This window comes from Paramisgurnus dabryanus, chromosome 21, assembly GCF_030506205.2.
Source record: "Paramisgurnus dabryanus chromosome 21, PD_genome_1.1, whole genome shotgun sequence".
Taxonomy (NCBI): Eukaryota; Metazoa; Chordata; class Actinopteri; order Cypriniformes; family Cobitidae; genus Paramisgurnus; species Paramisgurnus dabryanus.
Window position 1 is genome coordinate 29,121,847 of NC_133357.1, and position 25,252 is coordinate 29,147,098.

A 25,252-nucleotide genomic window follows, 5' to 3' on the forward strand; every position below is an offset into this window, starting at 1 on the left:
TGTTTTTAGTACATTTGTATTCCCAACGTGCTTATTTAAAGTGTATTAAAAATATGTTAAATAGCTTTTAAATGTATTTAAAAAAAGTGTACTACAAGTACGTTGGTAATAAATATATGCTTAATTACACTTTTTAAAAGTATGCTAAACTCAAGCATACTTTTAATTTATTTCTAAAAAGTGCACTAGAGGTACACTGGTAATAAATATATCTTTAATTACACTTTTTATAAGTATGCTAAACTCAAGCATACTTTTAATGTATTTCTAAAAAGTACACTAGAGGTAAGCTGGTAATAATTATATCTTTAATTACACTTTAAAAAAGTATGCTAATTTCAAGCATACTTTTAATGTATTTCTAAAAAGTGCACTACAGGTACACTGGTAATAAATATATCTTTAATTACACTTTTTATAAGTATGCTAAACTCAAGCATACTTTTAATGTATTTCTAAAAAGTATACTAGAGGTACGCTGGTAATAATTATATCTTTAATTACACTTTAAAAAAGTATGCTAAACTCAAGCATACTTTTAATGTATTTCTAAAAAGTGCACTAGAGGTACACTGGTATATATTTTTAATTACACTTTTTACAAGTATGCTAAACTCAAGCATACTTTTAATGTATTTCTAAAAAGTACACTAGAGGTACGCTGGTAATAATTATATCTTTAATTACACTTTAAAAAAGTATGCTAAACTCAAGCATACTTTTAATGTATTTTTAAAAAGTACACTAGAGGTACGCTGGTAATAATTATATCTTTAATTACACTTTAAAAAAGTATGCTAAACTCAAGCATACTTTTAATGTATTTCTAAAAAGTGCACTAGAGGTACACTGGTAATAAATATATTTTTAATTACACTTTTTATAAGTATGCTAAACTCAAGCATACATTTAACGTATTTCTAAAAAGAGCACTAGAGGTACGCTGGGAAAAATATATGTTTAATTACACATTTAAAAAAAAAGTATGTTAAACACAAGCATACTTTTACAGAAGTTTTAGTGTATTTAGAAAAAAACATATATTTTTTTAAACATGTACATTAATTTTAATAGGCTAACATTGCAATTTCAACATCATATCATTGAACTTGCATTATATATTGATTTTACAAAGTTAATCCACATAAATTTGTTAGTATTTATATTCAAACAACACACGTGACGGACCTGACTAAACCTCATTGGTTCTTGGGATTCAGTACGTCACATTGGCTTCCTGATTCAGTTGTTCGATACACAACGTGCGTGATCGTTGGTAAATGTGGATTAAAAGTTGAAACTAAAACTGTTAAATTATATATAGTGATCATCAGAGGACTTGGCTGAAACAACGCGATTCACATGGATTACTTCGGCGATGGTTTTTATTGCTGTTGCGATTAACCTTTTGAAATGTGAGCAGTTTTTAAGTATCAAGTGGATCTGACATCGAGGGGAAATATACGTTTCTTGGATTTCATTAAAGTACATCGGTTTTTGTTTGAAGATGAATGAGAGAACATGAGGGTAAGTTAAGTGATGACAGATTTTTGCTTTTTATTTTTAGTGAACTATTAAATAAGTAGAACATTTAGTATTACAGTATAACCCAGCTTCTTAAAGCGTGTATGTTGTGTGGCTTTTGGAACATAACGTTACATTTTTTTGTGAGTAAAGGTAGGCATTTCATTTCTCTTGTTGTATTTCAGAAATCATGACAGCCTGTCTTTTTTTAGCACAGCGGCATTCAAATTGACCAATCAGAGCCGAGAATATCTAATAAGTCGAAGTAGAGATGAACAGATGAAGATACAGCCCGTAAAAATACTTATTCTTGGTGGTAAGTTTTTAGTTCTACAGTATTTGTATAATATTTAGATAACTTTTGTGTTTTTCTAATGCTAATGTTTATAGAGTAACTAAACCCTAAACCAACTTTTTTAGTTTATGATCTGTAAGAATGATGCTTTATTAGTGTAAGTTTTTTGACATTTGGATATAAAGTGTTTCAATACTACAATATATGGTGTAAAAACGTCTGAGTGCTGCCCTCTTCAGGTTGAACGGTGGCTACTGTCAGGGCTCGAAATTGCGAATATTTTGGTCGCATATGCGACCAAAATTTAATCTGTGCGACCTTAAAATATATTTGGGAGCATTTCTGCGACTGCCCATTTTGTTGTGGTGCGACTTGATTTAGATTGTGATGCTGCGTGCTGCTGTCCCAGGTTCAGTGTTCTCCCCAACGTTACATAACCAATCAAATTTCACCATTAAGTTCTTACGTTTAATGAAGACCGCAGATTGGCTAATATGAGCGTCAGTCATTCCTTGTTGCCGTGCTACGTTGGTACGTGAAGCGCGAAAATAAGACGCACCGCGAGCATGACGAGAACAAGCCGACTACAGCCAATGTTACTACTGTAATTAATGACGACGATCCGGATTCAAATGCGACTCCACCACCGGAAAATAAGACTTGACGTTAAACCTTTCAGAGAGAGTGGCTTAAAGATTTCGAGTGTCTCCTCTATGAAAATGGCTCGATGTAACTTACTTTGCTTACTGTAAATCCTGTAAAACGGCGTTGGTGGCGGAATCAAAACATTTTAAGCGACAGACCTTGCTTAAACATGGTGAAAGTGCCAAAAACACAAATAGTGTCATGACAAATGTGTTCATTATTGATGGAGACACCGACCTGTCTGTCAAAGAGTGTTTGATAGTGTATGTGCGCATGCGCTGGTGAATGGACATCCGACAAACATCCTTGTGGTCCATGTTGATGTGGAACACGACAATGTTGATGGTATGTTTTTATAAAAAAATAGATTTTTAAAAACATATTTAGTAGTAATAGCATCCTGGTAATGCAGTTATCAATACCAATATAAGCCTTCTATATTAAGCCTTCTATACCCAGGTCAAAAAGACGTAGTATTTAATGTATTAAAAATATACTTAAAATACAAATAGTATGTTTATAATACATTTGTATTTCCAACATACTTATTTGAAGTGTATTAAAAATACGTTAAATTGCATTTAAACGTATTTTTTTAAAAGTATACTAGAAGTACACTGGTAATAAATATATACTTAATTACATTTTTAAGAAATATGCTAAACTTAAGAATATTTTTAATGTATTTATATTAAGTGTACTAGAAGTACATTGGTAATAAATATATACTTAATTACATTTTTAAGAAATATGCTAAACTTAAGAATATTTTTAATGTATTTGTATTAAGTGTACTAGAAGTACATTGCTAATAAATATATGCTTTATTACATTTTTAATAAATATGCTAAACTTAAGAATATTTTTAATGTATTTGTATTAAGTGTACTAGAAGTACGTTGGTAATAAATATATGCTTTATTACATTTTTAAGAAATATGCTAAACTTAAGAATATTTTTAATGTATTTATATTAAGTGTATTATATGCTGGTAATAAATATATGCATAATTACACTTTTAAGAAATATGCTAAACTTAAGAATATTTTTAATGTATTTATATTAAGTGTACTACGTATGCTGGTAATAAATATATGCATAATTACATTTTTAAGAAATATGCTAAACTTAAGAATATTTTTAATGTATTTATATTAAGTGTACTAGAAGTATGCTGGTAATAAATATATGCATAATTACACTTTTAAGAAATATGCTTAACATAAATGTACTTCTAGTGAAGTTTTAGTATATTTGGATAAAACATACTTTTTTCAAAACATGATTCATTAATTGTAATAAGCTAACATTGAACTTTCCTCAAACATTTCAACATTATATCATTCCGATTGCACAATAAGCTATTTTTTCAAAGATTTGCTTAAAATCTTACGTTTGCTAGTGTTTACGTTCAAACAACACACGTGACACACGTGACTAAACCTGATTGGTTGTTGTCATAGTAACACGTCACGGTGCTATTTGAAAGCTGTAGTTGTTCAGTGAGTTCAGAGTGCATGCGGTTGCTTGCGTTAAACGTATAAACTGTTAAATTAGATGGCGACTCTGCATTAAACGTATTTATTTAATTAATCGGCGATCGTATTTCACCAGAGGACTAAGATAAAACAACTCGATTTAAAATGTGAGCAGTTTTAGTGGATCTGACGTCGAGGGAAAAAGTATTTCGCTTTTTGTTTGGAGTTGAACGAGACAACACGAGGGTAAGTGATGACAGATTTTCGCATTTCTTTATTAAGTTAACCATTAAATAAGTAAACATTACATTACATTTAACCCAGCTTTTTTATGTAACGTTATGTCTGTGTTGCGTGTGGTAATTGGAACATCTTTATTTTCTGACTAACGTTAGGCATTTCTCTTCAGCATTTCAGAAAATCATTTCAGAAATCATTAAAACCTTTCTTTTTTTTTAGCACAGCGACATAAATATGACCAACCAGATCCCAAGTAGACAGGAACAAATGAAGATATAGCTCATAGAAAGACTTATTCTTGGTGGTAAGTTTGTTGTTGCTATTTGTTTTCACGTTTAAGTTTTTCTAATGTTTCTCTTGCAACGCTAACGTTAGTTTAAAATGAATGTTTGAGCTGTCTTACCTGAAAATACCATGATATTACCATATGGTTATTATAACTCCAGTAATGTTCAATGGCTAATGTTTATATCAGTTCAATCTTGACAACCTTATTGTCTTTTTGTTTATTTTTAAATGTATTTCTAATTACATATGGACACAAAAATGACATTGTAAGAAGGGATACTTTTATGAGAGATTGTAAAACTGCCGAGGCTGGGTTTGATTATATTATATTGTCTTAAATATATTGTACTCGGGGTAAGTAATTCTTAAAACGAAAACAAATCATTAAATCATCATTTACCTGCCTGTTGTTTTTCAGATCAACTGCTATTGACATTTTTGAATCGGGACAATTGTGGAGTGATTCGGAAGAAAAACGTTTGCAACACATCCATTCCAGGTGGCTAATTTCTGTCCTTTTGAATTATTCTTGTAAAAACCGTTTGTTTTTATTGTAAAGCTGTAAGGGACTTGGCCTAGTCATCCTTGCATATACCATTTGGCAGGGCACCAGACTAACTTTTTTTACTAGGAGCACAGTGGCCCCCAACTGAAAATTTTAGGGGCGCAACCAGAAAATTAAGGGGCACACACGGTAAAACAACATGCTAACCAAATATTCACATGTCTACTAATTTATACTGTATTACTAATAAATACTTAAATTATAGATTCAGAAAGTACAATGTACTTTTTCAAATTCAGTGTCAAATCACAAAAAAAGGTCAAATTTGCTGGTCACACATGTGCGACCGGATGTAAAATTCAGTGGCACACTCTCAAATTTTGGTGGCCACCATTTGATAGCAGTCTGGAGCCCTGTTTGGCATCATTTCTGATTTCCTTAAATCTCCTTAAACAGAGGTGAACCTTAAGTTTGCAAGACCACAATAGACAAACAATGGAAAATGATCTAGGTTCAAATAAAACACAATTATCAATGTAAAACATATCCTGTAATACACACAGGTTGTTTTATTTCATGAGCCTGTTCTAATCCTATCTTCATTCCCACTTGTAGAGTGCTCTGACAGATAAAACTGACACGCTTGATGAGGACACAGTCAAGCTTTAAAAGGTAAACTGAGAAGTTAACAAAACTTCCATACATGCATATCTATGCCAATTTATTTTAAACATGGATAGCCAAATGTTCATTCATTATTGGTTAATTGGTATATTTTGTTTCCTTTTCACAGCCCGTGTGATAAAGCAGTCTTCAATTACTACGGTGTCTGAATTGCAAGAAGTGACCCTCCACTTAAACATGTGATATCTAAACTGTTTTGTGTTTTAGTTCAGCTTTTTATAGGTTTATCTTAAGTTGGTTAAAGGCGGAGTGCACTATTTTTGAAAGCCAATGTTAACATTTCAAATTACCTAAACAAACATGCCTCTACCCCAATAGAATCTGGACCTTCTTTTGATAGAGCCACCACACACATACGCAACCCCGGCAAGGATGTCGGTTAGTAGACACGCCCCTTACTGCTGGTTGGCTACAAGTGTGTTTTGGTAGTCGGCCCAATTTCCTTTTCCAAAGCGTTTTTCAAACATTGTGCACTCCGTCTTTAAATTGCATTTAAAACATTTTTTTTTCAGTAACTTTTTATTCAGAGAATTACATTATGATTATTATATAATCATTGCTTATGAATATTTAGTGATTGCATATTCATAGTGTACTTTTCATTAATACATTTAATGTTAATGTTGTACAATTTGATAGAAGTAGCTCTGTAATTGCATTTCTCTGATATTTGTTTTGTTTCTCTTTGGTCAAGAGATTATGTATGTCTCTGTGCTTGATTAATTTACTTTAGGTATTTTTGTAATGTACACAACACAATATGAAGTATATTAAATTGTTTCTGTATTCAAAATCTGTGTATGTGTCTTAAAATTTAATGATTTTAATATAACATTTTAAATATTAAAAACAGCTTTATAATAAAATAGAAGTGTAATGCTAATACATTTCTATTAATGTAATGCTAGTATATTTCTAATATGCTGAAGTACTATTAAAGTGTTCTTAAAGCACAGTTAAATTAAGCTTTAAATGTATTCTAACTGTATTTTTAAGTGTATGAGAAGTGCATTTCAAATGAATTTTAAAGAAGTACACTTAAATTGCACTAAATATATTTGAAGTTGTTCCAATTTAACACAATTTCAATATATTAAATATAATGCAAATAGATTAAAATTGACTTTAAATATATCTTGAAATGCATTTAATATATTTGAAGTGGGTTCAATATAATACATTTAATATGCATTTAGTATAGTAGCTTTTAAATATATTAAGTATGTCCCAAAAAATACTATTTAAATATATTTCTTTTTCACCTGGGTATTAATGTCACTTTTGTAAATGTCCCAATTAATCAGTGTTTTACTTGTTTGCTAGATTTTCTATTGTAATCTTAATCATTTTACCTTAAATCTGTAATTGGTAAATTATTATTGCTATACTATTTCAAAAGCAGTTGGGTATTAATTTAGGAATCTATGCAGTAAAAAATAAAAGACCAAATTTAAATGCTGGCCATAGGATATGTAAAGCCTGGTGGTTGCATTTTATTTTAATAAAATAAATCTATTAACATATACATTGTAGTTGTGGTGCTTTTTAAATTTTTGGATGGATGCGCCTAAATTTTTGCTGGTGCTCCTAACTCTTTAAAGTTGTGAGCACCAGTGCTACCAAAAAAAAGTTAATTTTGAGCCCTGTACTGCAGTTGAATTTTCCTATTGGATGTTGGACCGGACACTTTTAGACAACATTACAAAGACAATAATATATTACTAACGTGATTAGCCTGCTGGACGGATTGTAAAAAACAGCACAATGTAAGCACTGCTAGTACAGGCTAGCTGAATATATCTTAATGATTACAGAGATAACACATAAAACTTGCAACCTTTCTCAGTTTGCACATCTGGACAATTCTTCACACATCATAGGTTGTAAATTTGGGTAAATCCAGCAAACAAGTAATTTTAGCGATTCTGCTGTCACTCTGCTTTAAATCTCCCGCATCAGAAACTTAAGAGCAGCCTTGAGTCAATTGTGGAAGTTAAGCGTGCATAGAATCCATTGGCATGACTTCTGATTTCCTTAAATCTCCTTAAACAGAGGTGAACTTTTCTTGTAAGCAAGACCACAATAGACATGTCAATGGAAAATGCCCTTGGTTAAAATAAAACACAATTATCAAAGTAAAGAATATCCTGTAATACACACAGGTTGCATTATATCAGTGTCGGTGAGTTAAGCCTCCTATAACCCTTTGTTCAATGTAACTTGTAGAGTGCCATGTAGCGACGGATCAAACGGACACTCATGTCAAGCTTGATGAGGACACAGTCAAAGCTTTAAAAGGTAAACTGAGAAGTTAACAAAATTCTAATGCATATGTTCATTAATTATTGGTTAATTTTGTATATATTCTGTTTCCTTTTCACAGACCTTGTGATTAAGTCTTCAGTGTCTGAATGGCAGGAAGAAGTGACCCTCCACTTAAACGTGACATTTAAACTGCTCTGTGTTTTGGTTCAGCCATTTGTAGGTTTATCTCGAGTAAGTTCAAATGCACTTCTGCATTTGTCCAGTAACTTTTTGTTTAGAGAATTACATCATTATGATTATATAATTATTCAATGGTTGCATATTCATAGTGTACTTTTCATATTGATGTATTAATGTTCCACAATTTGATAAAAGTAGCTCATTGGATTTCACTGATCTTTGTTTTATATTGTAAAATCATTTCAATAGCAGTAAATACATACTTAGTTGTTTCTTTAACATTTAATTAGTTGTTAATGATGGAAGAAACCGGTTCGTTGTATGAATACAGAATAGGTATCATTTTAGAATGAGTTAAAGGGATAGTTCGGCCAAAAACGATATTAAACCCATGATTTACTCACCCCCAAGCTGTCCGAGTTGCATATGTCCATCGTTTTTCAGACAAACACATTTTCGGATATTTTAGAAAATATTTTATATCTTTCAGTTGATTAAATGTAATGTTACGGGGTCCAGCAATAGTCCACGACCTTCAAGTCCAAAAAAAGTGCGTCCATCCGTCACAAATTAAATCCAAACGGCTCCAGGATGATAAACAAAGGTCTTCTGTGGGTAATCCGTGCGGTGTTGTTGTAGAAATATCCATATTTAAAATGTTATTAACGTTATAAACTACCTTCCGGTAGCGCCGCCATCTTAGACTCAGGAGAGAGTATTAGCGTAGTGTACGCACTTTTCTTAGTGACGTATGACAAATTCGGAGGGCGGGGGCACAGAGCAGCAGCAGAGAAACTCTGTACGCTGCGTAAGCTCTCATCCTGAATGCGCATCACTCTAAGATGGCGGCGCAAAAAAGCACAGTTGAGTACACTAAGATGGTTTTAAGTTCATCTTAAAAAGTACTTAATACTACTTTTTAGTATACTAAGTTCAAAATTAGTGTGTGAAAATAGAGCACTTTTAGTATAATGTGGAAAGTGTACTTAAATAGTGTATTTTAGTGAACTTTTTTCACCTGGGAATACATTTGGAATATTATTTTAACATACCATTAGTATACTTTAAAGTATATTTAAAAATGCTTAAAGGTGGGTTCAAGTGTACTTCAAGTTATAATTAAATATATTTTTTTTAAATACAGACCTAGTATGTTAAAAATACATTTTAGTTCAACTTCATGGTGTCTCAAAATAGCACAGTTGAGTACACTAAGATGGTATTAAGTTCATCTTAAGAAGTACTAAATACTACTTTTTAGTATACTAAGTTCAAAATTAGTGTGCGAAAATAGAGCACTTTTAGTATATTGTGGAAAAGTGTACTAAGTGTACTTAAATAAAGTGTATTTTAGTGCACTTTTTTTTCACCTGGGCATGGTCATGGACCAACGGACCCAACTGCCGCCACTACAATCCTCTTACATCTAACCTAACATGTTTGATGTTTTTGTTTTGATAAGTTTCTTTTTGTTTCTGGCAAGTTTCTTTTTGTTTTGATAAGTTTATTTTTGTTAAATGTTACTTTGACTATTTGATTCATTACGTGATTGCTCCCCATGGTGCTGCTTATATTCAGGAAATTACTATATTGGGCCCAGAATGGTGTGAATGTGAATCTAATCATTATACAGCTGTATAATAGTCAGCGTTTAATTACTTACATCTTTCTTGCACCTGCTCTTCCACTTTCTGAGGAATCGCGCAGCTGTCCTCCTTTGACTTGCACCTCTGTCTGTGATTGGATTCGTCATCTGTGAGTCAATTTGACTTTATCTTAATGGGGCACAGCGCAGACCTGGTGGCTTGTACATCACACGACCGCGAGATCGATTTAAAAGCATACTGAGCCATTTACTGTTGAATCGGTCTCGCGCTGCTAAGACGTCACATGCAGATCGGTCTGCGCTGTGCCGCAAGAAGCTAAACAAGCGCTGACCGTTGGGTTAAATAAGACAAAGACGAAGACTTCAATGGTGGGTACGGCCATGCACATGAGTGGAAACAAAAAACAGCCTAGAAGAATGTCTATTTTAGCGTGAGATTTCTTTTTTGATCGTGAGATTGAGGCTAAATGCGTGAGAGTTGGCAACCCTGTTTAATACAGATTTTTCATCGTTTTGGTGTGTCAAATATATGAGTAAATACTACAGTAGCCTACCGATGAGCCTTTTCAACCACTACTATGGTGAAGGCACCAGCTAAAACTACATCTTTTCTCAACACATCTAACGGGTGCTTGATAATTCAACAATGCGGTGTTATGGCCGTCAATTATGATTTTTTCTACTTTGTAAAAAAAATAAAATCAGTTTCGGACGTCTGCATTGCCCAGAATCCTCTGCCTCCGTTGCTATGGAGTTCGAGCCTCCTTGCGATTGGCTGATTTCTTCTGCGCGCAAATCACTGTCCAGGGCTGCGTTCAGCCCCGACAAAACGTTGCACAACGTTTATTAAACAGAAACGGTGATGCATTGAACACCCTGTTGTGATGACGCAAGAGTTGCAACTACGGTAGCTGTGAGGCCATTCTTTGTGTTCTTTTTTAAATGTTTCTAAAGCCTGATGAAATCGTTATAAATGTGTGTTTAATACTGTAAAATACCCTCGATGTTACATTCACTGACCTTGCCGTCCAGAATGAAAGACAACATTCCAACTTGAACCCATTGAGGGAGCTGTCTCTTACTACCGCGTGGTTTTATACATCTTGCCGCTGATTGGGCCGACATTTCTGACACACCCACCAAACAAGAGAAAACGCTTCTAAAACCTGTTGCATTCCGTTGCACACCGTTTCCAGGAAACATGTCGTTCAACCCGGAAACCGTAGCAAAACGTTGCGCACCGGTGTGAGATTGAACGTGCCCCAGGTAAGTCATTAATCACGGTGCTTACAAGTGAAGTTTACGTTTTGTTTAAATGTTATAATTTACTCCTTTCTTTGGCATTAGACTGACATTGCCATACCCCTAAGAAATTGAGCATGTTTTTGTGGTAAAAGTGTAGTAACCAAGGTTTTTTGTGTATTGATTTTTAGCAAAATGGTTTTACTACAGTAAACACGTTTTAACTATATTTTTTTCAAACCATAGTTATTTTGTGGTAACTATGGTTTTACTACTGTAACCATGTTTTTAACCGTAGTAAAACACTAGGCTTGTTCGACTTCACGTGGCGCTGCAAGAACCGACAGCCGGGTTACGTCAAAGTACCGCGAGAACGATTCGAGAAATCATACAAAGTGTAATTTCGTCTCGCTCTCGCAGCACTTTAACGTCATCCGTCTGTCAGTTCTAGCGGCGCCGCAGGAAGTCGAACAACCCTAAAGGTTAATTTTCGCAAGGGAAGTCTACGTGTTAGAGCAACGAATAAGTCCCACCGTTAATAAAGCAATAAACCCCAAGAAGCAGTGGGTTACCAGTGCATTTTATAACAGCTAAGGGGCGTTGTTAGGCACGACGCGAAGCGGAGTGCCTAAAACCCCCTTAGCTGTTATAAAATGCACTGTAACCCCACTGCTTCGAGGGGGTTTATTGCGTTTATAAAACGGTTACTTCATATGCATAACGTTAGAGGGATTTTATAAAATAAAACAAAAATAAGTTGTAATTATATTAGTACAAATATTACTCTTCCGCCAAACAAAGTAGTTCCTCAGAATCAAGTGTGACTGAAACAGAGCGCAGTTCCCAAACAACACAGACGCAGCAAAGACACTATGGGCAGTCCGGCTCTTTCCATTGATTCGGCTCTTTCGGCTCAAGCTTCGGCTCTTCATTTTAGTGATGGCAGTCCGGGGCTGAATCCGAAATCGCATACTTACTGTGTAGGTACTGAATTTCACTGGGTACCTACTTAATGTGCGCTATGGCAGTATGTACGTTTGCGTTAAGTATGGACAGCATTCGCCATGTTGACGTTATCATGTGACATATGACGTAGTAGACTTGTTCGAGTTCATGCGGAACCACAAGAACCGACAGGATTTTGACATCACAATACCGCGAGAGCAACTCGAAATCAGACTTCTCCGTATGATTTCTGGAATCGCTCTCACGGTACTTTGATGTCATCCAGCTGTTGGTTCTTACAGCGGTGCATAAACTCGAACAAACCTAATAACAGCCATGAAAACGTATGCGTGTGTATGAGGGACAGGTGCACTAACACCTGATTGCATCAGTAACTTGATCTGTAACAGTATTACAGATATATTACACATTATTTTGTAGTGGACAAAATAAGTAAAACAAGCAGATTGTAATTTAATATCGATTGTCAGATGACAGCTGTGCTTGAATACAAACTAGACAATGCAGGCAATGTGATTATATACATTTTAGTGAAGCAATCTCTTGTATTTACTTAAAACAACTGGAAACATGAATAAAAAATGAATGAATAAACCATCACAATAAATGAAAACGTATAGAAGTGAATCCCATATGAAACAAAACTTTATTCAAATGTATTTTTCTAACAAACCATCACATATTTACTGTCAGCTCAACACAGCTGTGACAATTCAACAGCTTTATTTTCATGAATCAGCTGAGCACTTTAATTGCGGTATATCCAGGGTCTGTGCGTGAAGTCTGGGTGCTGAGGAACAGCCCTGTGTGTATCGAAATCACCTGATTGGCTGATCTCCGGTCGATTGCTTTGCTTTCCCGTGGCATCATGGGAAAGCTGGGATAGAAGTGTCCATCCGATGCATGCTTCAGAATCTGGGCGGACTCAGTAGGGCATCCGGGGATTTCTCGCCTACTGATTTTATGGATACTGAGGATTCGGACGTACTACTCTGTTCACGTGCTGTTTCCCCTACTACATTTTCAGTAAGTAGGCGGTTTCGGACAATACTTAAGTACACGTTCCTCTGAATCTCGCGAGAAATATTCCAAAATCCCGCTAATTCTCGCCTACCCTTTTACGTATACTGAGGTTCGGACATACTATTCGTTCGCCTACTGCTTTTTGCCTACTATATAGTATGGCAGTATGCGGTTTCGGATTCAGCCCGGCTCTTTTCATAGATTCGGCTCTTCTGGCTCGGCTCCCTTAGAAGAGCCGGCTCCCCTGCATGCGTCTGAAGATTCAACCCATCACTAAAAGACACAATGAAAATATGATTAAAGACTGTGGTGTTTATTTTATAAATCACCATTCATCTAATTTATACATTAACATTTATATTGTGCAACTGTTGAAGTGATGATCAAATATGCTTGGAAGCATGCTGAACTCTTTCCCCGTCAGCGTTTTTTTTTTTTTAAGTTGCCACCCAGTTTTAGTTTAATGCCTTGCAGAAAAATCATCTTCTTTATATAAACATAAAATATCAAATGAAAGAACAGACCCATCCGCTTTCAAAAAAAAAAAAAAAAAAAAAAAAACTTTCATCCTACCTTCATTTGTTCTCTTATCACCTCTCAAATTTTTTAGCTAAAAGCGGAGATAATTCCATTTTTGTGAAGAACTGTAAGAGATCAGATTCAGAGCCATCAAAACTTGCACGCTGTGTTTTCAGTAGTGATGGGCGGATCGATCCTAAAGTATCGATATTTCCGATCCTGCCTTTGTATCAAAAGGATCGATTCTCAAGTACAAGTATCGATTCTATTTGTTTGTTTGTTTTTTAAACAAGTGATTTTATAATTTTAAATAATAGCTGGACGCTGTTTTGTATATAAATACACTTAAATTGTAATGTCAGTGGGAACTATATCTTCTTCTGCTGTATCACCGCGTTCTCTTATTCAGTCCCACCTCCTTACGCTGTATTAGTATTACAGTGTTCATTCGCTCAGTCACTACCAGCACACTCAGTCAGCGCAGGCAGGTTTAAAAGGGGTTTAAGTGCATTGTTGTGGTCAGTTAATAATGCGAAGCCTCGTGTAACATTTGTCAACAACAAAAATACGCCACTGTGGTAATACCACAAATATGACAAAACATCTAAAAGCAAAATACCATACAGAGCATGACGAAGTGCAGCTTCACAGTCATCCCTGGTTTGATTTTCAGTGCATTCCAGTATTCTGACTTTTATAAGGGTTTTATTTTATTTTCAAAAGCAGTAGAGTTTATCACTCAAATAAAATAGACTCAAGAGAAAAAATGTTAATGTCAGCATTCACTTTTATCTCCAAAACGTATAAAGGGAAGAAATCTTGTAATAGTGTTCAGTGCAAAAAGTTGTCATGTTTATTTTATTTGATATTAATAATGATGGCTATTAAAAGACCCCATGAAATCACTTTAATAAAATGTAATACATACATAAAAATATTTCATAGAAGTATCGGAATCGGTATTGGTATCGGTGATACTTGTCTCAGAAGTACTTTGTATCGGATCGACAAGAAAATAACTGGGCTGCGTTCAGCCCCGACAAAACGTTGCACAACGTTTATTAAACAGAAACGGTGATGCTTTGAACGCCCTGTTGTGATGACGTAAGAGTCGCAACTACGGTAGCTGAGAGGCCATTCTTTGTGTTCTTTTTTAAATGTTTCTGAAGCCTGATGAAATCGTTATAAATGTGTGTTTGATACTGTAAAAGAGCCTCAATGTTACAGTCACTGACCTTGCAGTCCAGAATGAAAGACAACATTCCAACTTGAACCCATTGAGCGAGCTGTCTCTTTACTACCGCGTGGTTTTATACATCTTGCCGCTGATTGGGCCGACATTTCTGACACACCCACCAAACGAGAGAAAACGCTTCTAAAACCTGTTGCATTCAGTTGCACACCGTTTCCAGGAAACATGTCGTTCAACCCGGAAACCGTAGCAAAACGTTGTGCACCGTTGTGACATTGAACGTGCCCCTGGTATCGCCCATCACTAGTTTTCAGTGTTGAGTGAATGCGTCAGTGTTTAAGTTGGGTAAGATCGCCACCCAGTGGATAATAGCGGACGTATGAACTTGACTTATAAACTCCTAAGACAACGTTTTCTCTTTATCGACGAGATGACTCAATATTTATTGACATTTATCGGGATATCGCCATTAATTGTGCAATTGTAGACAAATTAAAAATATGATTAAAGACTGTGGTGTTTATTTTCATAGATCAGTACGCAGCAACAGTGGCGCAGTGATACTTATGTATTGTGGTCTGAACCGTGAGGTTACCAGTGTATTTTATCACGGCTTAGAACGCGTTTCAACCAATCAGAATGAAGAACCAGAACTGCCCGTTTTATAACCTTGTTGAAGTTATCAACCTTTATGCTAACTTAACGTGGTCATTGATTTATTGTGTGCACTTAATATACTCTAAAGTTTTAATATTTGTCTTATAATATTTGTAAGATAGTAGTCCCCTGGTGTACACTATTTAAGCTATTAACAAGGCTAATTTACACTACATAATTAAAATTTTCTGTTCTCCCTGCAGATCCTGTCATCAAATTTCTTGTTACACGCTAGATTTTTCACAACTTTATTTTATACACACAAAGGCACTTTTACGAGCAAACCTCTCTATCTCTCTGTCTGTCTATCTCTATTATTTTCTGTTTTTCTCTTGCAGCATCTGTTGTAGCGGTCTGTCCAGCTGTGTGTCTTTCTGTCTCTTGAGCTGAAACATGACCACATTCTAGCTCAAGCCAAGGTTACAGTTTTTAGATACCTGTTACTTTATACTTTAAACATAATGGATGGGGGGCAACTTAAAGTAATAAATGAAAATGCGGAAAAGGGATGAGTGCTGAAAATTTCATATGGTATATTGCATAATGTGTAAATAAGGTAAGATATTTTGGAAAAGAGGGGTTTCATCCCCTGAGTTTCAGAAACTTGGAGAGTCTATGTTTCAATACTTACACTATGCTGTGTTTCTTTTTAGTTGTTGCATGTTTTTTACATCCTGTACCTTTATTAATCTTACAAGAAATATTCACTTCAAAACACAGAGAGCAGCTGTGGAGAGGAAACGTTTATGCCCTAGAAGAGACCCTCCACAGACCTCTAAAAGGATCTTTGTTGGCCGTGGCAAGCCGAGGGGGAGGCGAGGAGGGCGACACCAGGCCACCTATTGTGACAAGTACTTGCTAATGTCTTTACAAAATGCAAAACAGAAAAACATCTGATTTCCTAAACAGTTCTGTACATAGGTTGAAAAAGATAATGTATGCAGTGATAGCCTAACGTGTTCTGTGTACTGTCCACTTACTCTACCCTCAGGGAAACTATAAATCCTCATGAGGAATTTGGTAAATCGCATTGATAAATGTAAGTTTAAATCTAAAATACATATATAATTAAAGTAGTTAACAAAAAATCCTCTGTACAGTACATGAATTAAGAACACAATTTAGTAAAGCTTTGGGCCAGTTCGATACTGAATGATGAAATGTTGTGTTTATTCTAAATATTGATCAGTTGACTTTTAATTAGTCCTAATCTAAATTGTCTCTTACAACTTTATTTTATATTTTAAACAGAGAAAAACATGAGGAAGCTCTCTGATATTTTGACATCATGTCCTACTACTGAGCCTCATATAAACTCTGCATCATCATGCTCTTTTCGGCAGCAGAAAGCCTCGGAGCGTTGGAAAGAAGCAAGACCATACCACCTTAACTGCTTTGTTGCAAAAGAGGCTGTTGGTCATCCATTGTGTTGTCATTGCAATGAGCCTGCTGTTATTAGGTTGGTCTTTCATAATATTAAACTTTAAAGGGACACTACACTTTTTTTGAAAATAGGCTCATATTTCAGCTCCCCTAGAGTTAAACATTTGATTTTTACAGTTTTGGAATCCATTCAGCTGATCTCCGTGTCTGGCGGTACCACTTTTAGCATAGCTTAGCACAATCCATTGAATCTGATTAAACCATTAGCATCACCCTCAAAAATAACCAAAGAGTTTCAATATTTTTCCTATTTAAAACTTGACTCTTCTGTATTTACATCATGTACTAAGACCGACAGAAAAGTAAAAGTTGTGATTTTCTAGGCAGATATGGCTATGAACTATATTCTCATTCTGGTGTAATAGTCAAGGACTTTGCTGCTGTAACATGGCTGCAGGAGGCGCAATGATATTACGCAGCAGAAGAATATAGTCCCCTTAGTAACTTTCAATAGCAGGGAATTATTTTCAGGCAGTGTGTAATATAATTTGGTTAGAAGAGTCAAGTTTTAAATAGGAAAAATATCAAAACTCTTTGGTTATTTTTTTTGCTAACGGTCTAATCAGATTTAATGGATTATGCTAAGCTATGCTAAAAGTGGTAGCGCCAGACCCGGAGATCAGCTGAATGGATTTCAAAACGATAAGAGTCAAATGTTTAACTCTTGGGGAGCTGGAAAATGGGCATATTTAAAAAAAAGTTAAATGTCTCTTTACTTAGTTAGGGTAGGCTTGGTAAGAATTAATGCCCAGTGCACTGCTTTATAGGTTAATGCATGTGCATGTTTTTTGGGATATGTGAAACTTGGATAACCTGATAAAAAGCACATTTAAGAGAAAAGTAAATCTAGGACCTTCTTGCTGTGAGGTGATAGTGCTAAACACTCAGCCACTATGCAATCCTATACAATAATATCAAACCTAGAATCCAACTAAATCTTAAATAGCTTTGGTTTAGTGTATCATACCCTAGATGAGTTATTCACCTGAAATAATGTATTATTTATTTCTCCCTAGGTGCAGAGAGTGTCTACCTGAGGAGTGGTTCTGTGGGGACTGTGATGTATAACGTCACAAAAAACAGCCACTCCACAATGGGGAATGTGTGATTAATGGTTTTTTTGAAGCCATCCCTCCAACCACATCCATCATTAAAAGAGAAGATGGATATTGCACTCAACAACAAGGTATGTTGTCACAAAAGCCCTAATTTTGATGTTTATGTGTGTCTGCAGCCAGTAACAGGTAATCTAAACTAGTGGTTTTCTTTCTTTTTGCCAGCTTCAGGGCTTAAAGTATTCCAGCCGGAGGTCGGATTTCCGGCTTGAGGCCAGGTCCGGCCTCCAGCGCAGGCAAAATGTATTTATCAGGCTGCAAATTACAGTCTGAGGCACTTTCGGCGCGGAACAACGAGCGTGCCACTTCCATTATGAGCGCGCATACCGCGCGGCTACACTTGAAATAACGAACTGGTAATATTAACCGGTCCCCTTCAACCTACCACCTTGATTCACGAGTCAACGCGCACAGCTGTCACAGCCAATGGGAGCATGATATTAGGTTGTCTTAGCCTCAGGGCCGGCGCTAGCTATAGGCAGAGTAGGCAAATGCCTAGGGCCTCAAGCTTGGAGGGGGGCCTCCATAACAGCTAAATCCATGTGCGCTAGTCCGACAGCAATAAATAGTTTTAAGTTGAGTTCGACTTTATCCGCCGTAAGAACCACAGGCGTTTGACATCAAAGTAACGTGAGAACGATTGATAAGCAAACTCCTCTGTATGATTTCTCGATTCGCTCTCGCGGTGCTTTGATATCATCCACCTGTCGGTTCTTGCAGCGCCTTGTGAAGTTAAAGAAGCCTAGATGAACAGCATTCAAATCTCTGCAGCTGACCCACTTTGAGTGACGCTGAAAGCGGTTATCACGTCCTTTTCCTGCTTAGCAAAAGCGGCATGCAAAGACAGTTCAGCACATGATGCAGGTATTTTAAAATAATGCATTTAAAAAATAATCTTAGCTTTGTTCTGTTTATCAACGTCATTTCAGGACAGATCAAACTTGAGCGCTGCTGACTCTGTTTAGACACTTTGAATGCGTGTGCACGATAGCATCGCGTGGGGAGCTGACTATCAAAATAGTCAAGTTAAAAAAGTTTGTATTTAAAGTCAAACAGCAAAGAAAACTGGCGTTATTATGGATATTTAAGGTTTAAAAAGGTATTGAAAAACATATGAATATATCCATAGTCTAATAGATAACTTTATACTGTATAGTGGTTGAGTAAGGGGCTGATCACACCAAACGCGTTTATTGCAGTTGATGGCGCCTTTTTTGAATGATATTCTATGGGCAGGGAGCGTTTGCGCGCCGAATGCCTTGCGGTTTTTGCCGCCGGCCACAGCACGTGCTTTTGAAGGAGCACTGAGCGGAAAAGCGCCCAACGTTAATAACGTCTTTCCATTGTCCAATCGAATGAGGGGAGAGACGGGCCTTTCGTTGTGGTGACGGAGGTTTACAGTTGCATTGATTTTTTACAGGGTAGAAAAACACTTTCTCAGATTATTCTGAAAATTAGAGGGGTGTGAGGGGCCTCCAACATAAATTTCGAGAATTTGAGAATTTTTGGAGAATGGAGTTTATCAAAACAGGAGAAAATACATCTGCTTTGAAGAAGAAAGTAAATATGTCGCGTCTAAAAACGTGTGTTAAACGCAAGTCAATGCGATTCTTTTTTCATTCCTAAGCGCGTGAGAGGTTGCGCGTCCTCCGTTGCTAAGCAAACATGCGGCTCTCGCTCTGACAGCGAGGATAACGGAATATGGGATCCGATTTTATTGCTCATCTGCACCTCAAGTCAATCATATCATTGTTGTCACCATGCGATCAATTAATCTGGTCGGGATTTTCATTGGCGACACCTCATAACAGTGCGAGCGGGAGATGTAATGCAACGCAGTTTTAAATACACTACGGATGAGGAAAAGCCAAGTGCCCAGGTTATGAAAAGAGGAAAGTGAGGAGAAACCTGCAAAAGATAAAAGTAGCCTACAGTAGTCTATGTATGCAGCTCACTCAACTCAATATGAGTGAATAATAAAGTGTATCTAATATATCATTATGTTGCTCGCTATGCAGTTAAGCCGCCTTTCCACTGCACACGACAACCAACGGCCGACAAGCCGGAAGTCATTCATTTCCTATGGAGAGTCGCAAAGGGTCTGCGTGAAGTGCCGACCATCTGCGGATGGGTAAATATCGGATCCGTTTTGAGCGTTGGATCCGTTAAAAAATTTGAACTTGCGCGACTAAACCGCATGCGATATGCCGACCGGAAGTTATGTATTTCATTGTATTCCAATCATAAACTGTTTGTGAGGTAAAAATGATTAATCCTTTTTGTTTAACTTTATTAGTAGCACTTAAATCCTTTTTAAAAAACTTTTGATTACTGATAATAAATACATTATTCATTTAATTTGTGTATGTATTTATTTTAATCTTGTCTTCATATGTTCTCTCAAAAGAAATATTGCCAATCTTTGTCATATATGCATAGCTGTTTATTGTTTCATTCATTTGCATTCATTTATTTATTCCACCACGGTAAACATATTAGAATGAAGCCTCTTATTTTAGCTGCAAATAAATAAATCATGTAAAAATCACATGCCACGCGAGCACATTCATCAAACAATCATAATTGTTGATTTTCTTAATTATGATTATTAATGTAAATTCGACTTTGCATCAAAGTTTTTTAATGTTTTATAACTTTGAGGCAACTGCATGCCATATTCTTTATAAACATTCAAAATAAACTGCTCCACTTGATTACTGCTTGTGTAGTCTCCTAAGGTCAACAAATGTTCCACATTAAAACTAATCAAAGCTAAAATCTAAAGCAATCATACTATATATTTATATATTACATATTTGTATATGTTATATTTGAGGTAGACAGACACGTTTCACAAATGCGTCCATTAAGCTTTATCCGCATTGTAACCACGCTGCTTGCGCATCCAGTGTCCAAGCACAATAAACCGCATGAACTAATGAACAACAGCAGTTTGTTTTTATATATTTTAAGTATAATGCACAGCCAAGCCAGTTTATGCATGATATGTTTGGAAATGAAGTTGCGGGTTTGACATAAAATAAAATATACAAGGTTGGATTTAGTTGCAATTTGAAATATTTTACAAGATATTTCTAATAAATTTAACTTGAACTATTTCTGAAATGTTTCTTTAATAAAGAACACCACTATCTCATAACGCAACGAAGTACCTATTACATAAAGTGAATAATTGATTGTCGAGCAATCGATATCAACCTATTCAGCACCATCGCCATGGACTTTCTTACGTACGACGTTACCAGGTGCTGTCCATGGCGATGGTGCTGAATAGAGGGTTTTCACGACGCGTCATCAGAGCGTAAGAAGTCATATTGGAGGCACTCCGCATCACAACAGAGCACAGGCACTGAAGTATATCCCGAACGTCGTCAAGGAAAATGGTTAATTATTGCCATGTTTGAGGTTGTACCATTAGGACAGTTTGAGAAAAACATTTGGAATATTATCGACTTCCAAAAGTTATTAAAAACCAGGGAAAGGAATGCAAGAAATTATCAGAGGCAGCGCTTGTGGTTGGCAAAGCTCAAGAAATATAGTATTGTATTAGAAATATGATTGAAGTACATAAAGTATAAAACAATTATGCTTTATTTAAAGAGTATTTAATATGTACTTTTTAAAAGTATACTTTAAGTGTATATGCACAAAATGTACTTAAACACAACTAAAATTTGTGCTGCAATGCCTTAATGCCTGTGTGCTTAATTGCTCATAACAAATTTTCTATTGTAATGATAATAATATTTTTAATAGTAGATGGTAAAAACAAGTATTGCTTTTATTGTTTTACTATGTGCTTATTTTACTGTAAAGCACTAGGACACTGACTATTTTAAATTTGCTATATAAATAAAGCTGCCATTGACATATGGGCTCGGCATAAAAACCAAGCAGTTGACTATATCGGGATATGCAACTGAAGAAAGAATCACCGGGTCGTCACAGATTCAAGAAGAGGGAGCTAACTCGTAAGGATCTGCACCGCCTATAAATTGTAATTTCTCGAAATATCGTGCCTTTTCTTGTGGTCCAAGTCCTTCCCTATATGCCTTTGTATCTTGGACGCGTTTTCTGTTGTTTAGACATGTCTACATTCACTTTAAGTATCCAAAGCGCACAATAATCCATTGTACTCCGTTCAGTTCTTTACACCAAGTGCCTCCACAATGGCCGTGCATCCGGGTTACCGCCCAGAACGTGACGTTGGTGCAAACCCTCTATTGGTTGATTATAGCTGTGTCCCAATTCAAAGGCTGCGACCTTCTAAGGACGTATTTTAAGACCGATTGCGTCACAGCAGCGCGACTTAAGGCGAGTAAGGCCATCCCAATTCAAAGGATGCTTAGAATGAAGCCTCAAAATGCGTCCTAATTTCTCCGCGCTGTAGAACGAATGGATCCTTAACAGCCGAGGATATCCCAAGAGTCATTGCGCGTCTGCAACGGCTGCATATAATGGGTGGATATTCTAAAATAAACAATTAAAACCTTTATTAAATAAAAGTGTATTTATCAGAAATCATTTTTTCTTGTCACTGTTTTAGTATTATAAGTTATGTTTTGTGTTAATAATATTCTTTTTATGTTGCGTATATTTATAAGGTTGATTAATTTGGTATACTGTTGAGTAGTTTAATATACATCAACGTGTCATATTTCTAAAATAAATTAATAATTTTTCTGATGTCATATTTATTTTAATAAGTCAGAAACGTGCAGGTGGGTGCATGCAGGAGGTGACGCTAATTATGGGTCCTCCGAAGGTTAGACCGTCTCATTTCAGTTCTCTTTGCGAACTTCTGAGGCTTCCACCTTGAAAGACCGAGTCCTCACCTTTTAAGGTCGAATGCTCATAAGGTTGCAGCCCTTGAATTGGGACACAGCTATCGATTGCTCGACAATCAATTATTCACTTCATGTAATAGGTTTCGCTGCGTTATGAGATAGCGGTGGAAGCGGTTATTGAAGAAACATTTCAGAAATATTTCAAGTTCAATTTATTAAGAATATCTTGTAAAAATATTTCAAATTGCAAACAACTAAATTCAACCTTATATACATTATAGTATATTTTATTTTATATTAAACCCGTGCAAAACCCGCAACTTCATTTCCAAACGTATCATGCATAAACTGCTCCATTGCATCCGCTATGCATTCACTTTAAAGGATAATTTATATTAGGGTTCCCATTAAGTGCGTTGCACAGGGGAATAAGGTGGGTCGTGCAAGTCACCTGGCTGTGCATTACACTTAAAATATATAAAAACAAACTGTTGTTGTTCATTAGTTCACGCGTTTATTATGCTTGGACACTGGATGCGCAAGCAGCGCGGTTACAATGCGGATAAAGCTTAATGGACACATATCTGGAGCCTGTCTGTCTACCTCAAATATAATATATAAAAGTATATATTATATAATAAATAAATAAATATATATATATATATTATCATTGCTTTGTTGACCTTAGGCTTAGGAGATACAAGCAGTAATCAAGTGGACTGTGGAGCAGTTTCTTTTGAATGTTTATAAAGAACATGGCATGCAGTTGCCTTAAAGTCATAAAACATTAAAAAATTTTGATGCAAAGTCGAATTAACATCAATAATCATAATTAGGAAAATCAACAATTATGATTTTGAAAAAATCGGGAATCCACATAATAGGTATTGCATAAACAAAAATACTTCAACGAAATGAATGTGTTTTCCTTTTATATTCCTATTTAAATAAACTTAGGTGGAATAGATAGCTGTCTAGGTGGTTCCCAGATTGAAGTTTAAGCATCCCTTATTATAATATATTTGTCGTCATTTACTTCACAACCAGGGTGGATTTATCTACTGGCACAACATGCGAAACATATTATCACAAGATAAAGAAAGAAAGAGAAGCCGCCATCAAATACATTTTGGGGCTGCTCCGTTGAAATCGACTCAGCAAAGTCTGTTGAATGCGCTTCCGTGGCATGCGATTTTTACTTGTTTTGTTTATTTGCAGCTAAAATACCAGGTAGACTAAAGATTTAACGGATATGAAATGCACAAATGAAATAGTGAGATTCGCTGTATAGCTGCCATAGTTTCACCAACTTCTCCACCCAAAATTATTTTTTAAATAGTTTCTTAAACCTGTAGCATTTAGTTCGTACTCGTAGCTGACGTTTCTTTGGAAAATATAATTCAAAACCTAACAACCATCAGTGCAATTATGTCTAATTATGTGAATGTTTTATTTTTTTAATAAAAAAAAATTGCCTAATGGAACACGGAGTGTGTGTAGTGCAGCTTTTTTTTACAGATATTTAGTTATATAGACTGCAATGTACACAAGCTTTTATCACAGTGATGGCCACACCCTGCTGAAAAAAACCAGCATACCAGCAAGACCAGCATATGTTGTGTTTTGGTGCTGGTTTGCTAGTGAACACCAGCTAAACCAGCATCAGCACCAGTATTAGCACCAGCTAAACCAGCACCAAACCAGCATTAGCACCAGCACCCCATGCTGGTCATACCAGCAAGACCAGCATATGTTGTGTTTTGGTGCTGGTATACTAGTGACCACCAGCTAAACCAGCATAGACCAGCATAATTCCGATGCTGGTCCATACTGGTTTGATGCTGTTTTTTCAGCAGGGCTAGCGGAGTCAAGTGGGATAAGGTATAGTTAAGAGTGCTCCAGACCAACCTTCCGAACGAATGACTTACAGAAGGGATACGTAACTAAGAACATTTCGGGAAACATGTATTAACGATAAGGTACAGCTTAAGCTACAACTTACTCTATTAGCCAGGTGTATTTTAATTCGCCACGCTATGTAACATGTCCGCAACTCCTTCAAAAGTTTACACATCAAGACCTCGGGCTGACCTCTGATGGCAGATAGGGAGACCGTATAGCTGAAAAAGCTAAAGGCATAGTGGCTCAAACTGGCAAGCAGCCTTTGGATAGTATCAGCTACCTCAGCTACCAAGCCACTCCCTTTTAACTAAACAGATACTTAAACAATGACTTGTCAATATATATTTTTCCACATCACAATATCGTAGAGACACGGGAGAATGCTTAACTCTCATGCAACCGTTAAGACCTATATTTCTGTATCAGAACATCATATAGACATGGCATTTAGGTTGGTTTACTTGTGGCTTGGAGTAAAATCACTGGTGGATTCAAATTAACTCCCTAGCAAACAAACAAAGGGTACCCTAGCAACCGTTTAGCAACACCTATATCTATGCATCAGATCATTGTAAGGACATGAGGGTGAACTTTTTTGACTCATTTTAACATTTTTGTAACATTTTGTGTCCCGAATTTTGCCACAGCAAGCACCATTTTACGCTTTCTTTAAA

The 25,252-nt window shown here is 35.9% G+C and overlaps 1 protein-coding gene and 2 long non-coding RNA genes across 5 annotated transcripts in view; 2 read left to right on the top strand and 1 right to left on the bottom strand.

Annotated features, from left to right (window-relative positions):
* The window catches only part of LOC135775928 (alpha-2,8-sialyltransferase 8F-like), a 1,056,838-nt gene that overhangs the window by 965,319 nt on the left and 66,267 nt on the right, over window positions 1-25,252 (bottom strand). The window lies entirely within an intron of this gene.
* On the top strand, window positions 985-8,304 carry LOC135776137 (uncharacterized). The gene is made up of 4 exons (XR_010544063.2): window positions 985-1,527; window positions 1,737-1,840; window positions 7,887-7,958; window positions 8,044-8,304. It is a non-coding gene; the product is annotated as an uncharacterized lncRNA (long non-coding RNA).
* Window positions 3,998-6,658, top strand: LOC135776136 (uncharacterized). The gene is made up of 4 exons (XR_012335618.1): window positions 3,998-4,189; window positions 4,403-4,487; window positions 4,890-5,648; window positions 5,770-6,658. It is a non-coding gene; the product is annotated as an uncharacterized lncRNA (long non-coding RNA).